This window comes from Octopus sinensis, linkage group LG3, assembly GCF_006345805.1.
Source record: "Octopus sinensis linkage group LG3, ASM634580v1, whole genome shotgun sequence".
NCBI classification, from domain to species: domain Eukaryota; kingdom Metazoa; phylum Mollusca; class Cephalopoda; order Octopoda; family Octopodidae; genus Octopus; species Octopus sinensis.
The window spans coordinates 4,871,003-4,892,418 of NC_042999.1; the positions used below are offsets into that span (position 1 = coordinate 4,871,003).

At 38.1% G+C, this 21,416-nt stretch overlaps 1 long non-coding RNA gene across 1 annotated transcript; it reads left to right on the plus strand.

Moving 5' to 3' along the window:
- The first annotated feature begins 878 nt into the window (after nucleotides 1-878).
- On the plus strand, nucleotides 879-19,441 carry LOC118762389. Its single transcript, XR_004998131.1, has 3 exons — nucleotides 879-896; nucleotides 1,154-1,157; nucleotides 19,353-19,441. It is a non-coding gene; the product is annotated as an uncharacterized LOC118762389 (long non-coding RNA).
- The last annotated feature ends 1,975 nt before the right edge of the window (nucleotides 19,442-21,416 follow it).

Genomic DNA, 21,416 nt, shown 5'->3' on the forward strand with positions numbered 1-21,416 from the left:
TTAGGGCCTCTAAGGGCCCCGATTCGGCCCTGATCTCATGGACAACTATGTTTAGAGTGTTGTTCAAAGGGAAACTTATCGACATCTCCACAATGCCATAGCTTCATTGAAGGCTGCAGTTGCCCAGGCCCCTAATCTGTCAGGTGATGATGCTTAACCGCTATGAAATCCTCTCGAACTGTGAGTGTGGTTTGAGAAGGTCTCCCAGTTTAATTGTGGAACTCTATGACGTGTTTTCCATTCTGTAACAGCTTGACCTTCAATAATACATTTATGTAAACGGGTTATTTGGATTATTTTTCAATGGCATTAACCTTGTTTAACCCTTTAGCATTTAAACTGGCCATATCCGGCCCAAAGTAGTCTGCCTGTTTTATGTTCAAACTGGCCAGATCTGGTCTCTTACACCAACCCTACAATATCATCTTAAAAATTAACAGCTACCTCATCAAAATCTCATAGCTACAAGATAATGCCTGATTAGTTCAAAACAATGAGGATGTAAAAGCATTAATTTTGGCAGAATAATGTGAACACTAAAGGGTTAAATTTTGCAATAGTCAAATTATTAGGAGTGGCACAAATTCAAAATTATTTCTGAGAGCTCTGTTATTGTATTGGTCATCATCGCCACCACCACCACCACCACCATCATCATCATCATCGCATGAATCAATGGTTTTGCATATTGACTGATTCTCCATGAAATATGTTGATAATTTCTTCATTTATAGACTCAGCAACATTATTGGTTGTTGTTTGTTCCTTCTCGAGCCATGTCTGGCTCATAAGGGCCTGTTTCCAGGTTTCCTTGGCGTATAGGTTCCCCACCTGGACGGGACGCCAGTCCATCGCAGATACGCTGTTAGATGTCGGAGGAGAGAGAGAGTGAGAGAGTTGTGGCGAAAGAGTCAGCAGAAGTTCGCCATTACCTTCTGCCGGAGAAGCGTGAAGCTTAAGTGTTTTGCTCATAAACACACACACTGCCCAGTCTGAGAGTCGAACCCGCAATCCCTCAACCACAACTCCGCTACTCTAACCTCTAGGCCATGTGCCTCTACAACCTCATTGGTAGAGGTTAGTATTCCTCGGTATACTAGTGCAGAACCCAACGACATAAGTGATGGTCTGTACCAGCAAATATTAATCCTAGGAGAGTTTGTAGAAGAGTTCAGCTAATTGTTCTGATCTCTCCTAATATTTCTTCCAAATTTTGGTACAAGGCCAGCAATTTCAGGGTATGAAGTGAGTCAATTACATGGACCCCATTGTTCAACTGGTACTTGTTTTATCACTCCCGAAAGAGTAAAAGGTAAAATTGACCTTGTCAGTATTTGAACTCAGAATGAAAAGACAGACGAAATGCCACTAAGCATTTTGCCCGGCATGCCAACGGTTCTGCCAGCTCGTCTCCTAAATATAATACAAGCAAAACACCCCCCGTCCAATGGACGGTGCTGAGTTGTGAAACATTTAAACCAAATTTTCTCAAAACAACTTGTCTGACCGCCCCATAGGCCTCCCCTTTGACTGATTTAACCTAAATTTGAGACACCAGCAAAAGAAGAAATAAAGATAAACTTTTTTTCTATTCCAAAGAAAAACGATTTTATTCACACAAATATGCAACCGAAGAGTTTAAAGTACCAGTAATGATAAGGCTGTTGACTGGGAGAACACAAACATAGTTTAAACAGTAAGCTTATCAGGAAAGAAACTTGTCTTTAAGCAGTACAAAAACAACAAAAGATGGAAGGTGCAGTTAGGTACAGGTTGACGGCAGAAAAGCAGGACAAAATCGATGCATGCAAATGTGTTAGCTGGAGGTAAATCTAGATGGAAAAGCATAATGATTTTTTGCGCAAACTGCACGTGCATTTTTCTCACGTACGTTTAGTATCGATTGCAACAGCTGATGTACTTGCGCGTATAAATGCACTTTCCCACGGCTTTATTGATTGCATTCTCACCTGGAATCGATTTTTGTAATTTTTTCAAGACTTATACACGCCCTGTTACCATCGGTATCTACATATCGAATTTGAGCACAATCAGATGGAGGATGCCCGAGTTCCTAGAAAACACACACAGACAGATAGAACGGATTTTATATAATAGATTACTTGGTCTGTGGCGTTTGCAGGAACCGATGGGCTGCGAAAAAATTTATCATTTCACGTCCTTTCTGATACAACACCCTTTTGAAGCTCAGTTTTGCTAACAGTGTTCAGTTGTTCTCTTCCTTCATTGAGCTGAAACAGGACATTGAGCTCTGATCACAGTCCTCACCATTCTGTATTCATGTGTCCATGGTAGTTTCTGTTTTATCATGCTAGTCCAAAATAAAGAATGGTTCCTGTACAGCTTGTCTAGTAAATACCACAGCAAGAACTGGTTGATCCAGACATGATTCCGCATGCTTAATAAGTGTTTGATTGTTTTTATGTGGCTGCTAGTGCCGTCAACGAAGAAGACAACTGGACGATCTTTCGGTACAAGTACCATAACTGCCAAATCTGTTTGTTTACATTTGAAGAAGATCGTCACTTTCCGTAAAGTTTTTTTTTTAAATGTATGTGGGGTTAGGGTAAATTTTGGGTTAGGGGTGTGGGAAAAAGGTTTCTTTTTTTCTTCAGAAATGTAAATAAACTCACGTGGGTTTATAATTGGCAGTTATGGTACTTGTACCGAAAGATCGCCGACAACTCAACAGTTTCTAACGAACAGGGTAACCCTGTATTTTATCAGCATCGCTTTTCACAATAATCTTATTAACTAAGTCTTAAATATGATTTTATTCTACTAAGCAGATCAAGAACGTTATTATTCTATATCGAATGAAGGCACATGGCTTAGTGGTTAGGGTATCCAGCTCACGAGTGTAAGGTCGTGTGTTCAATACCTAGCAGCGCGTTGTATTCTTAGGCAAGACGTTTTATTTCACATTGCTCCTGTCCACCACCACCATCCACACATCGTCTGTGTTTGTGTGTCCACCACCACCATCCACACACACACCACCACTTGACAACCGGTGTTAATGTGTTTACGTTCCCGTAACTTAACGGTTTGGCCAAAGTGACTGATAGAAAAAGTACTAGGCTTTAAAAACATGAATATTGGGGCCGATTTATTCGGCTAATAACTTCTTCAAAGCAGTACTCCAGCATTGCCATAGTCTAATCACTGACACAAATAAAACAAGAAAATTTACTTGAGGTAGGAGTAGGGGTCGATAACTCATTGACGGTTCCATGAAGGGGTCTGGCGCAACGTTGTGAGTTCAAATTCCGCTGAGGTCGACTTTGCCTTTCATCCTTTCGGGGTCGATAAATTAAGTACCAGTTACGCTCTGGGGTTGATGTAATCGATTTAATACCTATGTCTGTCCTTGTTTGTCCCCTCTATGTTTAGCACCTTGTGGGTAATAAAGAAATAGGTTCCATGAAGGGGTCAATAATATAAGGAGTTTACTGATCCTTGCTCTAAACGTTTGCACACCTTGCAAGAAATAACAGCCAAAGCTTCCCCAATTCACACTGTACTGTCTGAAAGAATAAATGGAACGAAAAGACATTTGAGAAAGCAGTACTAAATACAAAAATACGCTATCCCTCTAAAAGTTAGACTGGATGGTCACTTCTAGAATACCTTTAGACATTCGCCTAATCTTCTCGATAAGAGATTACCTGTGGCTAAACAAAAAGAACAGCTTAGATCTTTCAACGAACCAAAATAAATCTTCTTTATATATAAAAGAGAGGTTGTGTGCTGTCTGTCTCCTACGATTTAGATTCCTAACTACTCCCACATTTTGCGGTGCAGTTCAACCAAAACCGGGTATCTTATAGTCGTGATTCATATCGAGCCCTTCTGGGTATTAGCGCGCTTCTACAATGAGTCAACGATTTAAAAAAAAATTTACCATCATTTTTTTCCATTTTAATGCATTTTTTCGCTATTATATAAGGGAAGTAACTCTCTAAAAATGTCTACGATGAGTCAATGATTTAAAAAAAAATTTACCATAATTTTTTTTCCATTTTAATGCATTTTTTCGCTATTATATAAGGGAAGTAACTCTCTAAAAATGTCTACGATGAGTCAACGATTTAAAAAAAATTTACCATCATTTTTTTTTCCATTTTTAATGCATTTTTTTGCTTATTTTTTGGCTATAAATCTCTAAAAATGCTTATATAGTTATTTCCCTTACAAATCCGAACAACGCCGGGCGATACTGCTAGTCTGTTTTATAAAACTGGAAAGAAAATTCCGACTGTCTCTCTCTACATGGAGATCTTCATACAATATTAAAGAGAAATACACGTTTATTTATTCGTTTTATTTATTTTAGTTTTAATCAACTCTGGTGAATAGATGGAATCTTGTCGTGGATGCAATAAGGAGAATACACAAAACCCGGTCATATCTGGTTTCTTTTCAGCTTTTCTTCTATTTAATGAAATCGATGAGAGAAGAAATAATAAACTTTTGCTTCGGCGAATAAAAGCAAAGACACGTCTCATCGTTTGCGTTGTTGTTCTCATTGATCTTAATGGAAGCAGCTTTAACACCAGAATTTACGTCACTGCAGAACCTCTCGCCCCCTGATATTGTTTATTGTGGTTGTTTTTTGGCCCTAGTTGAATAGAGCTATAACCAAAGACATTCCAGTAATGACTATCACCTAAGTCTCTATTCATCACGACTTCTCTTCCTGTTATGTGTTATTTTCTAAAACGGATCTTTTCGGTTTGAACGGCAGTTTTTAACATAATTTCTAGGTAACTAAAAAATTTTAAACTTCGTATACTGGTAGAATGTGTTTATAAAACATCTTTTTCTCTTGGCTTTATTGAGAAAATTCTATCGTTTGTAAGATATTTTTTTTTCTTCAATTTCTGCAATTTCAACCAATCAATGACGTGTATTGAGGTAAATACCATTCTGTGCCGTATGAATATGTCCCTCGTTTAAGAAACAGATTGGGTTTATTTACATTTGTGAAGAAAAAAAGATACCCTTCCCCCCAATCCTAACCCTAACCCTAAAACAGATTGAAATGCAATAGATCGATACTAGGGTCATAATTATGGGTGACAATTTCATATGATACCGCTAGAAAAAAACTGCCGTTCAAACCGAAAAGATCCTCTAAAACGATAGGATTTGGTTAGGACGGGAAATTGGCTGCTGCTGCTGTCGTTTAACCCCAGGTCGGACCTGATCAGGTGAACCTGTAGGAAATACGACTGTACGTAAGGAGTTGGTGACAAATGTCTCCTTTTGAACGCTGCACGGCCGCCCCTAACAAAATATAAAAGCCAAATACATGATATAAAGCACAGTTGCCAAAAGGAATAAATGAAGACGATAACCGTTCTACTGTTTGTGAGAGCTTTATTTACAAATGTGTATAAAGAGAGTGTGTGTGAGTGCTAGCAAAGTGTAGTGTCTGAATGCGTGTGCATAGGTGTTGGTGTGTTTACATCCCTGTAACTTAGCGGTTCAGCAAAACATTGATAAATTAAGTACTGGGGTCGATTCATTCGGCTAAAATTCTTCAAGGTGGTGCCCCAGCATGGCCGCAGTCTAATGCTTGAAACAAGTAAAAGATAAAAGATACATCCGAACAAAGCTAGATGCTTACACACACAAACAGAGGAAGAGAAAAACATATGAACGTCTGCTGTCAAATTAGTCAACATCGAAACAGCGATACCAAAATGTCTTATTTCTTTATTGCCCACAAGGGGCTAAACACAGAGGGGACAAACAAGGACAGACATAGGTATTAAGTCGATTACATCGACCTCAGTGTGTGACTGGTATTTATTTAATCGACCCTGAAAGGATGAAAGGCAAAGTTGACCTAAGCGGAATTTGAACTCAGAATGTAAAGACAGACGAAATACCTGGCATCGGCCACGTTCGGATGGTGCTTTTTATGTGCCACCGGCACAGGAGCCAGTTGAGGCAGCGCTGGCATCAGCCATGTTCGGATGGTGCTTTTTATGTGCCACCGACACAGAAGCCAGTCGAGGCAGCGCTGGCATCGGCCGAGACAATGACAGACAAAAGTCTCCTGCTTTGAGTTGGCAAATGTCTCCGAAAAGGAACTCCACAACCCCCACCAGGAACTTGCAGTGCAACTTTGAGATATCCTCTTCCCTTTCTACTAGGTTTCTTGAGTATTCTATCTGATAGAATACTTAAAATCCCTTTATCACATGTCCGTTCTTGGCCAATGCCTGGGCAAAAAGAGGACCCTCAAATTGCCTGCCTTCTTACTTGATATTTCGTTTTGGGATTTGGTTGACAAGATTCTTTATATGAGTTCGTGTGTTGAAGCATATTCTGTTGTGTCTGGGGAGAGTCATTTTCTTTTTGTGCCTTATAATGTAACACACTCACCGGTAAAAATTTCCACTTTTTTCTTATTTTTATTTCCCTAAAATTTTCTTTGCGTCTTCCAACCTTTTCAATAGTTTTGACTGTGATAGAAAAGGTTGCAAGATGCAACGAAAATTTTAGGGAAATAAAAATAAGAAAAAAGTGGAAATTTTACTGGTGAGTGTGTTACAATATAAGGCACAAAAAGAAAATGACTCTCGCCAGACACAACAGAATATTACTTGATATTATTTCCTCTCTCACTTCCAGCATATCACCCACTATGCCACATGTTATAATTAGTGGTTCTATAATATAAAATTGTTTTATTAGTGAGAAATTCCTTTGTTTTTTGACTCGTAAAGGATGCTCCCCGACTTGACTCCATTCCATGGAATGAATGTAAGCTGGTGCAGCCAAAATGGAAAACAGCTGGCAAAGATAATTAGCGATTGATGAAACAGGAATAAGAAAATATCGATTTTTGTTCCCACAAAAGAAGTCCTTTGAAGTCGATGTTCAAAAGACAGTTCAGAATTTTATGAAGCCGCTTTATGTGTTTAATCTGCAAAGTTAGATCTGGTTAATATACAAGAATCTCAGGATTTTTTTTTTTTTTCTTAAATGAAAGTAAATTCACTTCAAATCCCAGGATTTCATAAAGAGAACTGCTGAAATCCTTTAATCTTAACAGAATTCCCTCGTTATGGCGCCTACTTGTGGAGTACTTCTAGTGATGTCATATGTACTTCAGAAAGAGCAGCTGAGGTACACTATTCTAGCATACTATACACAACGTAAATGTAATTGTTTTCATTTTATTTAAAATATAAGTATTTTTATTCTTATCTTTATATATAAAAGTGAGGTTGTGCGCTGTCTGTCTCCTACGATTTAGATTCCTAACTACTCCCACATTTTGCGGTGCAGTTTAACCAAAACCAGGTATCTTATAGTCGTGATTCATATTGAGCCCTTCTGGGTATTAGCGCGCGTCTACGATGAGTCTACGATTTAAAAAAAAATTACCATAATTTTTCCGTATTTTTAATGCATTTTCGCTCGGTTTATATAAGAGAAGTAACTCTCTAAAAATTTATTATTAAATCCCAGAACGTAAAAGGCTACAGTAACCCCCCCCCACCTTTGTGGTTAGCCATATTGAGATGGCTATTATACTTTACATCTCTAAAAATGCTTATATAGTTATTTCCCTTACAAACCCGAGCAACGCCGGGCGATACTGCTAGTCTATATATATAAAACTGTAGTTGTGTGAGTGTCTGTCTCCTACGATTTAGATTCCTAACTACTCCCACATTTTGCGGTGCTGTTTAACCAAATTCGGTTATCTTATAGTCGTGATTAATATCGAGCCCGTCTGGCTATTAGCGCGCGTCTACGATGAGTCTACAATTTTAAAAATAATTTAACATAATTTTTTATTCCATTTTAATGCATAATTTTTCGTGTGTCGATGGCGGCGGAGTTGGCGTCCACGCTCAAACACCTGCACCTGTGTTTACTTCTCCCCCTTCTTCCCTCCCTCGTGAAGCTGTGGGGAAGGGAGTGTAAGGAAATCAACGTCGTAATGCGTTGTCAAGGAGACCAGCGTTCTTTTAGAACAACGACTTCATGGCTTGAAGACACCAAAACAGAAATGGCTAAGAAAGCCCGAATTGGCATCTATAAAGGAAGTAACTCTCTAAAAATGCTTATATAGTTATTTCCCTTACAAACCCGAGCAACGCCGGGCGATACTGCTAGTTCGAGATACGAGTGTGTGTGCGTGCAAACTTGTTGCATTTTTGTTTTACTTTCCCTCTTCTACAACAATAAAGATAGACAACCATTCGATCTAGGAATGTGTTTTGTGAGCATATTCCATAAAAATTTCCCTTGTTTGTTTATGTATTTATACACTGAATGACATATCAGGGAAATTATTTGAAAAACATGAATTACCTACATGACATGGTAATTGTTCTTATAATTTGTTCCAGAACTGCACGAAACACTCAGTCCTTGGTTTCTGTTGCTTCTGATAAATAGTATATGTGTGTGTGTGTATATATATATACATATATATATATATATATATATATATATATATATATATATATATATATATATATATATATATACCTCGCTTAGAGATTTATTATTGTTATATATATATATATATTATATATACATATATATATATGTGGAGGCGCAATGGCCCAGCGGTCATAGGATCGCGGTTTCGATTCCCAGACCGGGCGTTGTGAGTGTTTATTGAGCAAAAACACCTAAAAGCTCCACGAGGCTCCGGCAGGGGGTGGTGATCCCTGCTGCACTCTTTCACCACAACTTTCTCTCACTCTTTCTTCCTGTTTCTGTTGTACCTGTATTTCAAGGGAACGGCCTTGTCACTCTCTGTGTCACGCAGAATATCCCCGAGAACTACGTTGAGAGTACACGTGTCTGTGGAGTGCTCAGCCACTTACACGTTAATTTCACGAGCAGGCTGTTCCGTTGATTCGGATCAACCGGAACCCTCGTCGTCGTAACCGACGGAGTGCTTCCAATATATATATATATATATATATTATATATATATATATATATATATATATATATATATATATATAATATATATATATATGCATATATAGATGTATATATATATAATATATATATATATATAGGTGTATATATAAGTACAAAGTGAGATAGGTGTTATGAGTGTAACTCACTATGGGATATCAGTTATCCAATATACTGCCAGTGAAGTGCCCAAAAGGCTAATACATAAATGCTTACGATTGCAATGCAATTAATTCGTTTATTGTATTAGATGGGCGAAGGTAAAATGTTTTACCTCAAATTCATAATACAAAATAAGAAAATGGAGGAATAGATTCCTTTCAATCATCAACTTACAGATAATACCAATTCATATATTATATGAATTGGTATTATCTGTAAGTTGATGATTGAAAGGAATCTATTCCTCCAATATGAATTGGTATTATCTGTAAGTTGATGATTGAAAGGAATCTATTCCTCCATTTTCTTATTTTGTATAGGTGTATATATATATATAATATATATATATATATATATATATATACGCGTATAAATATAAACGCGTATAAATAAATATACACACTTGTGTCTAAATGTATTCGTGTATATTCACACACACACGTGTGTATATATATATATATATATACACACACACACACGTGTGTGTGTGTGTGAATATACACGAATACATTTAGACACAAGTGTGTATATTTATTTATACGCGTTTATGCTCATAATTGTGTATATACATTCATAATTTATATTTCACATATATATATATAGTTAGCCAATAAGCTGTCATGGCGCGTGCATTTAAATATACTTAATTGCCCTTCCAAATCGTAGGCGCGGGCATGGCTGTGTGGTTAGGGAGCTTGCTTCCTAGCTATGTGGTTTCGGGTTCAGTCCCACTGCGTGGCACTTTGGGTAGGTGCCTTTCACTATAGCCCCGAGCTCACCGGAGCTTTGTGATTGAATTCGGTAGGTGGAAGTTACTGCCGTGTGTGTATATGTGCGTGTAGGTGCTTGTGCCTCTCCGAAAGAGAGAGAGGGAAAAACTACCTCGCTTGGTAACAGGTGGGGGTTGGCGTCAGGAAGGGCATCCGGCCGTAGAAAGCTTGCCACACGCTTAGCGCTGCGTATATGTGCATACATTTTTTTTATTACACGTTTCTGTTATATATATTTTATATATATAGGATAATCCAGAGGTATGCAGTACGATCGTTTCATGCGATTCCATTTAATTGGACATCAATTTAAAACGTAGAGCAATCTTCAGCTGCACAAAGATATAGAATTTAATTAAATTAGAAGGACACATTAGTATAATTTTACCCACAATCACCAAGAGGTTGAGAAGATAGACAAAGAACATGTTTTACCAACATCATAGTTGCAACTATTGCTTATTTTGATTTTTATCGCCCTATTTTGAGATTTTATGGATACTAAATTCTGGTTCTTCAACTTAAGTACCATATTCATCTGAATCTAAATTTTTACTGAACTCATCATCCATACCTAGTATATCTATATATATAAAACTGTAGTTGTGTGAGTGTCTGTCCCCTTCGATTTAGATTCCTAACTACTCCCACATTTTGCGGTGCAGTTTAACCAAATTCGGTTATCTTATAGTCGTGGTTCATATCGAGCCCGTCTGGCTATTAGCGCGCGTCTACGATGAGTCTACGATTTTAAAAATAATTTAACATCATTTTTTATTCCATTTTAATGCATAATTTTTCGTGTGTCGATGGCGGCGGAGTTGGCGTCCACGCTCAAACACCTGCACCTGTGTTTGCTTCTCCCCCTTCTTCCCTCCCTCGTGAAGCTATGGGGAAGGGAGTGTAAGGAAATCAACGTCGTAATGCGTTGTCAAGGAGACCAGCGTTCTTTTAGAACAACGACTTCATGGCTTGAAGACACCAAAACAGAAATGGCTAAGAAAGCCCGAATTGGCATCTATAAGGGAAGTAACTCTCTAAAAATGCTTATATAGTTATTTCCCTTACAAACTCGAGCAACGCCGGGCGATACTGCTAGTTATATATAAAAGAGAAGTTGTGTGTCTGTCTCCTAAGATTTAGATTCCTAACTACTTCCACATTTTGCGGTGCAGTTTAACCATAACCAAAACCGGGTATCTTATAGTCGTGATTCATATCGAGCCCTTCTGGGTATTAGCGCGCATCTACGATGAGTCTACGATTTAAAAGATAATTTACCATCCATTTTCCCCATTTTTAATGCATTTTTGGCATATATAAGGGAAGTAACTCTCTACAATTATATTATTAAATCTCAGAACGTAAAAAGCTACAGTAACACCCCTCCCCTTTGTGGTTAGCCATATTGATTTGGCTATTATACTTTACATCTCTAAAAATGTTTATATAGTTATTTCCCTTACAAACCCGAGCAACGCCGGGCGATACTGCTAGTATATAATATATGTATGTTTTAAACATTGATTATTACACAGATTGCTTACATGAAATTATGGTATGGCATTGTTGTCCCTTCCACTCAATTCACATTCGTTTTTTAAAACCCTTAAATTGCATGTTTACTCTGAAATATTCGTTGGTACTACTTGAGAACAAGTGGTCACGGTGCGCGCACTCGCGTAGTCGTGCATCCGCGCTAGCTAGTCATGACTAGTCGATCCTTACTTTGTGTTTTCGTGAGATCTTTACGGTTTGACCGGCAGTTTTTTCTAGCGGTGTCATATGAAATTGTCACCCATAATTATGACCCTAGTATCGATCTATTGCATTTCTATGTTTTAGGGTTAGTGTTAAGGGTGGAGGGAAGGGTATCTTTTTTTCTTCACAAATGTAAATAAACCCAGTCTGTTTCTTAAACGAGGGACATATTCATACGGCACAATGTTTTTTTACCTCAATGGACGTCATTGATTGGTTGAAATTGCAGAAAAAAAAACAACAAATATCTTACAAACGATAGAATTTTCTCAATAAAGCCAAGAGAAAAAGATGTTTTATAAACACATTCTACCAGTATACGAAGTTTAAAATTTTTTAGTTACCTAGAAATTATGTTAAAAACTGCTGGTCAAACCGAAAAGATCCTTTTCGTGTGTTATTTACTTTGTGTTTTATTTACTTCGTTTAACAAAAATTATTTACTTTGTGTAAAAAAATTATTTATTTTGTGTTTTATTTACTTTGCTAGGTAGTCGTTGTAGGATCGACTAGTCACGACTAGCTAGCGCGGATGCGCGACTATGCGAGTGCGCGCACCGGGATCGCTGTTCTCAAGTAGTACCATATTCGTTTACATTCTACTTATATTGGGTTAGTGCATAATTATTGCGGCTTTTTTTTTAACAAAATTCATGCAAAAAATAACAATAACAATATTTAACCAAAACATCTTTAAATGACGGTCTGACCGTCTGCCAAGCAAATGGGAAGCAATAATTGAAGTAGATAGTGAATATGCTCCAGAACAATCATTTAAAGATGTTTTTGTTACATGTTATTGTTTTTGTTGAATAAAATTTGTTGAAAAAAAGCTGCAATAATTATGCACCAACCCAATCGTTTGTATGAGCCGGCTATCTGTTGGACATTCTGGGAAGAACGTGTTTTTATTTCACATTGCTGTGTGGCTAAGAAGCTCAGTTTGCAACCATGTGACATCTTGGCCAAATGTCTTCTACTACAGTCCCCAGTCCGACCAATGCCGTGTGTGTGTGTGTCTGTCTGTGTGCGTGCATGTGTTCTACGCTGTTTGACAATAGGTTTTGGGGTACTGCTAGCGAACAGTGGTCCCGGTGAGCGAATTCGCGTAGTCGCGCATTCGCGCTAGCTAGTCGTGACTAGTCGATCCTACAACGACTCTCCTAGCAAGGTAAATAAAACACAAAATTATAGCATATTTTTCTACTTTCACTTCTGACAGCTAATACCATGACAGTGCCAAATAATTTTTTTACACAAAGTAAATAATTTTTGTTAAACAAAGCAAATAACACACAAAAACACAAAGTAAGGATCGACTAGTCATGACTAGCTGGCGCGACTGCGCGTGTGCGTGCACCGGGACCACTGTTCGCCAGTAGTACCAGGTTTTGGCTTGTTTACGTCTCCGTAACTTGGCAGTTCGACAAAAATAAGTACTGGCGTTGATTTGTTTGACTAAAACCCTTTCAAGATGGTGCCCAAGCATAGCTGCAGTCCAATGACGACGAACGATGAACGTGTAACCAACAGAATGTTGATCAGTCTTTTTATTAAAATTGCCATTTGTTAAATGGTGACGCTTTAATAATAATAATTTGAGCCTCGTATTTGATCGCACCATGGTGGTTTATGATCCCTGAAATGTTCACGGAAAGAAGACTACTGGTCTTTCTGTTTTGGTTGAGAATAGCTGCAATGACCACACCAAATAAAAGTATATCTCTCTCAACTTCCAAGTAGTATGGCTCTTTCCCCCCTGGTTCTTTCCCCCTGGTTCTTCAGTATCCTGCCACTTGAAGGTGGCGAGCTGGCAGAAACGTTAGCACGCCGAGCGAAGTGCTTCGCTGTATTTTGTCTGTCTTTATGTTCTGAGTTCAAATCTGCCGAGGTCGACTTTGCCTTTCATCCTTTCGGGGTCGATTAAATAAGTACCAGTTACGCACTGGGGTCGATGTAATCGACTTAATCCATTTGTCTGTCCTTGTTTGTCCTCTCTGTGTTTAGCCTCTTGTGGGCAGTAAAGAAATAAGTATTTTGTCTGTCTTTACGTCCTGAGTTCAAATTCCGCCAAGGTCGACTTTGCCTTTCATCCTTTTGGGGTTGATAAATTAAGTACCAGTTGCATACTGGATCAATCTAATCGGGTTCCCATCCACCCCCAACCCGAAAAAAATTTCAGGTCTTGTGCCTAGAGTAGAAAAGAATATCCTGCCACTTGAATTTAAGAAATGCCGTTTCTATCTCTTTTGTTATAATCGGGGGATGAAACTTGCTTGAATGATCATACGCTAGCAGATTCTGAGGAAATTCCATGGTTATTTTGGAAATTGTGAGATGGAATTGTATTGTTTTTCTGAAGAATTTGATCATGTGGGCTGGTATAGTGCTTTCCATGCACACACTCTCTCTCTCTCTCTCTCTCTCTCTCTCTTCTCTCTCTCTCTCTCTCTCTCTCTCTCTCTCTTTCTGCCTCTCCTTTCAACTAAATAACATCCCCACTGCACTAAACATGGTCTCTTCTTCCCTCTCTCTCCCTTCAATTAATAAATCATATAACATTAACAGTCCCTTTTTATCAGGTCTCCCTACTAACCACTCTTCTCGTTCTCTCTCTTCGCTTCTTTCTCTCCAACTAATCACGTGACACTATTACACATTCGCCTCAGTGTTTGAACATTGAGATTCACTGAGAATGATAGGGGAAAATGCCAAGACTCCTACAAAACGATTTAATATTCCAAAAATCATATAAATCATGCATTGTCAGAATAATCATATATTCATTGAGAATAGCCAAGAATTCCACAAATTGATTTAATATTCCAGAAACATATAAACCATGCGATTGTTGGAACCATCCGGGATCTTGACACAGCTTTTTGTTTTCAACTAAACAACCAAGGTTGTTCAACCTTTGAGTTAAAAAGAGAAATTTACTCTCGTTGCCACAGACATTCATACTTTTAGCAGCTGTAAGGAATTAAAAAAAATTAACATTGTGATCTTCCTGTGTTAACCCTTTAGTGTTTAAACCGGCCATATCTGGCCCAGATATTCTAAATGTTTTATATTCAAACTGGCAATATCTAGCCCCTCACACCTAACCTACATTGAGATTCTAAAAATAAACAATCACGTCGCAGGAGTGGCTGTGTGGTAAGTAGCTTGCTAACCAGCCACATGGTTCCGGGTTCAGTCCCACTGCGTGGCATCTTGGGCAAGTGTCTTCTGCTATAGCCCCGGCCGACCAAAGCCTTGTGAGTGGATTTGGTAGAAGGAAACTGAAAGAAGCCTGTCGTATATATGTTTATATATATATATATATGTATGTGTGTGTGTTTGTGTTTATTCCCCTAGCATTGCTTGACAACCGATGCTGGTGTGTTTACGTCCCCGTCACTTAGCGGTTCGGCAAAAAGAGACCGATAGAATAAGTACTGGGCTTACAAAAAGAACAAGTCCCGGGGTCGAGTTGCTCGACTAAAGGCGGTGCTCCAGCATGGCCGCAGTCAAATGACTGAAACAAGTAAAAAGAGAAAAAGAGAGTACGTCATTGAAACCTCAAAGCTATGAGATAATGCATGATTAATTCAAAACAATTTGAGTGAAAAAGTATGACATTTAACAGAGTAATCTGAACACTAAAGGGTTAAACCACAGATGAGGTTTTCCAATAAGCTAAGGCTCCAACTAGTTTTTCGTCCTCGATAACCGAACCCATAATGAGCTGAAAGCAAAACAGTTTTTTGTCACTTTAAAAAGTAACTTGAGTGAACCAGCCACAGCTTCTTATTGCACCTTCGAATGCTTTATATTGTTTGCCCTCGTTCTTAATTGGAACTAGGTGCTAACCACTATAGAAAACATTGGCACTGAATTCTTGCCACTAAGCAATCTTGTTCCTCAGTGTCATCGTCATCATCATCATCGTTTAACGTCTGCTTTCCATGCTGGCATGGGTTGGACGATTTTGACTGAGGGTTGGCGAACCAGATGGCTGCACCAAGCTCCAATCTTGATCTGGCAGAGTTTCTACAGCTGGATGCCTTTCCTAACGCCAACCACTCCGAGAGTGCAGTGCTGCTTTAAATAAAGTATATACATATATATATATATATATATATATATATTAGAAGAAATGAGGTACTCAGAAGATCGGATGGTTTATATTTACAGATATTTATTTATATATTACGTTTTATATATATATATATCATATCACTTAGATCATTAGCGCTTTCTCCCATTCTAGTGGGGTTTTCAAATCAAACTATATATCATCCGAAAACATAAATCCGAAAAAAGAAGTTATAGAACAGTGTATATGTTGGCTAAAGGCCTCTCTAGAATGTAAAGAAGAAAATGAGCTCGTTACTCAATGTCAACAAACGGGATTGTCTCCCTTTGGCTATCGATTGCCGATGTCAACAAAAGGGGTTGTGTCCCTTTGACTATCGATTGCCGGTGGTCCTTACTCATGGGAGTGTCCTGTCAATTCGCCGTCATTTAATTTGTCCCCAGTCAATTCGTGGAGATCACAGGAAAAATGGAAGAACGGATATCTGAATTTAAAAAAACGTTTATTTTAAGGTTTGTTGTATTACATACTAGCAGTATCGCCCGGCGTTGCTCGGGTTTGATTCTATCTATTCACCAGAGTTGATTAAAACTAAAATAAATAAAACGAATAAATAAATGTGTATTTCTCTTTAATATTGTATGAAGATCTCCATGTAGAGAGAGAGGGTCGGTATTTTCTTTCCAGTTTTATAAAATAGACTAGCAGTATCGCCCGGCGTTGCTCGGGTTTGTAAGGGAAATAACTATATAAGCATTTTTAGGGAGTTATAGCCCAAAAAGTAGCAAAAAATGCCTTAAAAATGGGAAAAAAATTATGGTAATTTTTTTTTTAAATCGTTGACTCATCGTAGACATTTTTAGAGAGTTACTTCCCTTATATAATAGCGAAAAAATGCATTAAAATGGAAAAAAATGATGGTAAATTTTTTTTTAAATCGTAGACTCATCGTAGACGCGCGCTAATACCCAGAAGGGCTCGATATGAATCACGACTATAAGATACCCGGTTTTGGTTAAACTGCACCGCAAAATGTGGGAGTAGATAGGAATCTAAATCGTAGGAGACAGACACACAACTTCTCTTTTATATATAAAGATTTACTTTTTCTTAAAATTTAAGATTGTGTGCAATTGCTTTTAGAAATATAATTTTTTGGCTTGGATCATATTTTTCCATAACATTTTTTATACGCAGGTTCATATCTCTGTATTTTTTTCTATTTATTTGGTTCTTCTCCTTGCATAAACTTCTGCAATTTGGTTCTGGCAAACCTTTCCTCCCATTCAATCACATCAGTAAGTCTCCAAATATGTGGATGACTTATATTCACTGTGTTTTCCAGCACGCTGTTGTAGGCTTCTAAACTATTTGTAGTACGAGCAATCCCCGTCATACATCGATCCCAGACATTCCATACAGGCAATGGAAATGGAGGTTCATGGCATCGCCTCCTCTGTCCTCGGGTGGTCCTATATAATTATTTTCAAAATAGGATACAATTGACTGTGGAATATCATCATCACCTACAAATTGTTCATATCCGTCAACAACATCATCAATCGGCAGGAAGGCAAGGGCTACAAAACACTGCACTTTTAGACTAAAACTGTCATCTTTGAGATATCTGCATCTTAGTCCTTCTTGCACACATTTTGTCCGAAATGAAACAAGCAGCATGCCAAATTCGATCCAGGAAACCATTCCAGAAATCCGTTATGGGCTGCTTTTTCGAAATCTATAATTATATTATCAGGTCCCTCATTCTGCATTAATTTATTTATTTGGGCAAAAAGTCTATAATATGTGTCTTCACTTTGGTAAATATGAAGAATCTTTCCCATCGACAAATTAAAAAAAACACATTTTTCTAGGGTAAAACGGATGTGTTGTTTACGAAAAATGTATTAAAAATAGGGCATGGTAACCGTTTCAGAGATATTCGCATTTTAGGAAGGTTCTGAGTACAATTTGTGAAGGAAATTGTTTGGAGACCTGGGATGAGGTGTAAATACCTCAAGCAGTATATGGGGAGGTATTCTGTTCATTAAATCTATTCCAAATCATGCTGAACGTCTCCATCGCTTTCTTACGGAGAGCAGCAAACTGCATCTGGGACCCTCTTAAAAATGTGGATATATTTGAAACGGTAAGCTTGCTCTATTTTTTGTTCCTTTTTTTCATAATATACAAGTTTATTTTACCGTAGAACGTTAGACTAAGGTAAAGCATGTGCACATTGGTTAGGGTTAGTTTAAGCTTTGATTTTGGGTTAGCGTTAAGTGGTATGCATGCATTTTACCTATTTCTTTACTACCCACAAGGGGCTAAACATAGAGGGGACAAACAAGGACAGACATAGGTATTAAGTTGATACATCGACCCCAGTGCGTAAGTGGTACTTAATTTATCGACCACGAAAGGATGAAAGGCAAAGTCGACCTCGGCGGAATTTGAACTCAGAACGTAATGGCAGACGAAATACCGCTCAGCATTTCGCCTGACATGCCAACGTTTCTGCCAGCTCGCCGCCTTATGCATGCATTTTACCTTCGTCCGTAACCTTCATAAAAATGCGCATATCTCTGAAACAATTAGTTTGCCCTAATTTTTATTGCGTTTTTCATAATCTACATGTCCATTTTACTCTAGAAAACTGGGTTTTTTTTTTATATTTGTCATTGGGAAAGATTCTTCATATTTACCCGAAGTGTTTCATCACTTGTAAATATTAGCATTCTAAACTAAATCTTCCATCCCTGTTGTCAATCTGTAAAAACGTTTTATCCTTGTCAAGATAGGAGTCTTCACTTGGAATGGAAACCCCAACAGATGTAAGTGGGGTGGCAGGATAGTTGGAATCAACTTGCCTCCAATGTCTAATATTCCTATTAAGCTGTGCAAACGGAGGTATTTGCAACAATGTACAGTCATTTAAATTCTGAACTTCACCAGCTATAATTGAACGAGGGGCATCGCAAGATGAAATAGACTTTACTTTATTATTTGAAACTATTATCCTTGCATTTACCTCTGCAGCAGTTGAAGCGTGATTATGGATCCCAATCTTCTTAAGCTCTTTATAATTTTCATCTGTATGAAGTCTTGCCTTGCACACACGATTTTCACACCTCCAGTATATCTACAATCCATCTGCATTCTGCTTATTTCTTGTGTGTATATAATTTTTTTTGATCGACCAGTTGTTTTTCCTTTCTCTGAAGTTATGATCTTGCAGGTTGTCATGTTGATGGGAAGACGTTTTGAATAAATTTAATTCCTTTTTTTCTTTCTTCTTTACTACCCACAAGTTGCTAAACATAGAAGGGACAAACAAGGACAGACAAAGGGATAAAGTTGATTACATCGACTCCAGTACGAAACTGGTACTTAATTTATCGACCCCGAAAGGATGAAAGGCAAAGTCAACCTGGGCGGAATTTGAACTCAGAACATAACGGCAGACAAAGTACCGCTAAGCATTTTGCCCGGCGTGCTAATGTTTCTGCCAGCTCGCTGCCTTATAAATTTAATTCCATTTGCTTGGAAATCTTCGTTCATAAACTGTTCAGCACAGATACTTGAGAGGGGAGGGTGGGGAAGGTTAAAGAAAGGAAAAAAAAATATCTAAAACTGTCCAACGACAATTTTAATTCTAAAGTGATGGTTCTAAACTTTTCCTTGAAAATCACATTTCAAACATTTTGGGATGAATTGAGCAGCAACACTATTTATTTATATATTTATTATACCTTTTACATAACCCAAATTTATACATTACATCACACTAACTTTTAAAAGCATCCTTAGTTTTTAACAAGGGTATTATTTGTAATCATAGGGACTTATCTAGCAGTCACAAAAAGCGTTATATATTACAATTAACAACACTGGATATTACTACCAGGTATAACTCCTTTGACTAACATCGCTGGTCAACTAGTCATTTTCCCCACTTTTTGCTTCATTCATCTAATTGAAGAAACATACACATGTGTGGAGCCCAAAAGAATCACATGTAAGCCTAAAGACTTCAACTTTTTCCTTTTTCTTTTCATTTCCCCTTTTCTCCTATCTATATTCCTCTGATAAACTCTAAATCATTCTGACGATGTTTGTTAAATGGAATGAAATAAATGCAAATTTACTTCGAAAGAACAAACTGAAACAGCTGTAAATGTTCTTGAACTACAATTAAACTATGACCTTTTAATACCAGTGATCAACTTCTAATTGTTAAATGTTGATCCATTTCTTTTCTTATCTGAATATATATATATATATATATGTATATATATATATATATATATATATATATATATATATGTATGTATGTATGCGATGGGCTTCTTCAGTTTCTGTCTATCAAATCCACTCACAAGGCTTTGATCGGCCTGAGGCTATAGGAGGTGCCAACCTGGAACCATGTGGTTGGGAAGCAAGCTACTTACCACACAGCCACCCCTGCACCTATATATCATCATCATCATCATTTAATGTCTGTTTTTCATGCTGGCATGGGTTGGATGGCTTGACAGGAGCTGGCCTGGCAGAAGATTGTACCAGGTTTCAGTGTCTGTTTTGTCATGGTTCTTATGACTGGATGCCTTCCTGAAACCAGCTGCTCCACAGTGTGGGTTGAGGGCTTTCTATGTGCCAGGCAAGGTCAGTTTTGGCATGGGTTTTACAGCTAGATGCCCTTCCACACACCAACCACTTTACAGTTGACAGGGTCACCGAGTAACTTGCAAAAGAAAGAACCTTTGAGAGGGGAGGGGCCATTGGAGGAGGTGACCTTGTGCTAGAGGATGAAAGGTGTGACAGAGAGACAGAAATAGGTAACCAGATACATAGTTGCCTAGTCAGAGAATGAGGAATGTGGAATGAAACAGGTGTGTTGGTGTAGAGAAGGTACATGGATAACCAGTCAAAGGAGAGAACAAGACAGAGAAAGAGAGGAAGATGGAGAGAGAGAGAGGAAGAGGGAGAGAGAGAGAGGAAGAGGGAGAGAGAGAGAGAGAGTTGGGAAAAGGGTGTAGAGGAGAAGGGGGAAAGAAAGAAAGCAGGAAGAGGGAGTGGGAAAGAGGGGGAAAAGAGAGTGAGTGAGAGAAAGGAGGATGCTGGATGAGAAAAGGAGTGAGGACAAGAGAGGTGGGAGAAAGGGAAAGGAGAAAAGGAGAGGGAGAGAAAGGTACAAAGAGAGGGAGTTAGAGTCAGAGAAAGAGAGAGAGAGATTGTGTGAAAGGAAGAGAGCAAGAGAAAAAGGTGGGGGAAGTGAAAGGAAAGAGGAAAAGAAAGAGTGAGAGAGAAAGAGTAAGAGAGAGAGAGAGAGCAGTGTGAGTAGGCTGAAGTAATAAAGGAATTTATTGTGGAATTCTAATCCAAATCGTCTGACATATTTTTTTCCCCTTTTTTCCTTCCCAAAAGTGACCACCATTTTAATTTCCGATGTAATGTTTGCTAAGATCTCAAGATCTCATAATCTTCAGCCTTTTCTACTCAATGACGTCAAATGCAATCAATAGATTTACTTTTCACCTGCCAACTTCACTCATTTTTTTGTTTTGTTTTATTTTCCTAACCTTCTCTTTCCCCCATTTTCTTTTCTTTTTCTCATTCTCTCGTTTCTTCATATTTGTTCTTTCTTGTTCTCAGAT